Below are 843 nucleotides of genomic sequence, written 5' to 3'. Positions count from 1 at the left end.
GTAATAAGTACCCCAACACTCACTTTTCCAGAGGAGTTTATATTTATAAACTAATGTGTGCTGTGTGTTGGAAGAAGGGCTGTGCATATAAGGCTGTGATATGACAGATGTCTGATCTGGTGTGGATAGGGGTTGCCACCTTTTGCACCAGGGGTGCACAACTCAAGTCTGTACCTGGGCTAGAAGTGATGTTGCCCAAAGCTAGGAGGGTTGAACCCAGTCACGGCAAATTATTACTCCAGAATTTTAATGCCCAGTGCACCAAATTTTTTGTCATAGTTTTGAGAGGAAAACAGGGCGAGAGAGAGAGATATCCCCTGCCTGTCTCATGTGCCCAAGGGGTACACATACCATGAGTTGAGAAACTATGGCCCAGAGCATTACAGACAGACACACAAACAAGGCTTTTATTATATAAGACTTTTTTGCCCCTTTGGGATAAGGGAAAGTTAGAGTCAAGCATCTTCCTCAAGGACTACCGGAGGCCACCAAGGTAGGAAAAGGAATTACTTGGAGCCCCTGCACTGGCTGGGAATTGAACCCAGGTCCCCTGCATGGCAAGCAGGAATTCTGCCATTGAACCACCAGTGCTTGATGTAATAAGCTGCTTGTAGAGGCCTTGGAGAAGAAAAGGTAATGGTGACCCTTCCCTCCATCCCAGTTCACTCCAAGGAGAAACAAGCCAAAGGTTCTGGGTGCTCTGCCATGATTGAAAGCACCTAGGAACGTGGGCACCCAGGGGAGTCTGGATGGACATAGCAGATGTCCGCATGGACGGTGTCTGTGCCACAGGCTGGGCATTTGGCTGTTCCTGTTCCTTTTTCTGTGCTGATTCTTGTAGGA

The 843-nt window shown here is 47.9% G+C and overlaps 1 non-coding gene across 1 annotated transcript; it reads right to left on the bottom strand.

The window, feature by feature from the left end:
• Positions 1-520: 520 nt before the first annotated feature.
• TRNAG-GCC lies at positions 521-591 on the bottom strand. The gene has a single exon. It is a non-coding gene; the product is annotated as a tRNA-Gly (tRNA).
• Positions 592-843: the final 252 nt, after the last annotated feature.

Source organism: Alligator sinensis, unplaced genomic scaffold (genome assembly GCF_000455745.1).
Source record: "Alligator sinensis unplaced genomic scaffold, ASM45574v1 scaffold1887_1, whole genome shotgun sequence".
Lineage (NCBI taxonomy): Eukaryota > Metazoa > Chordata > Crocodylia > Alligatoridae > Alligator > Alligator sinensis.
The sequence above is the reverse complement of the archived record's forward strand: the minus strand, read 5'-3'. Positions and strand labels throughout refer to the sequence as shown.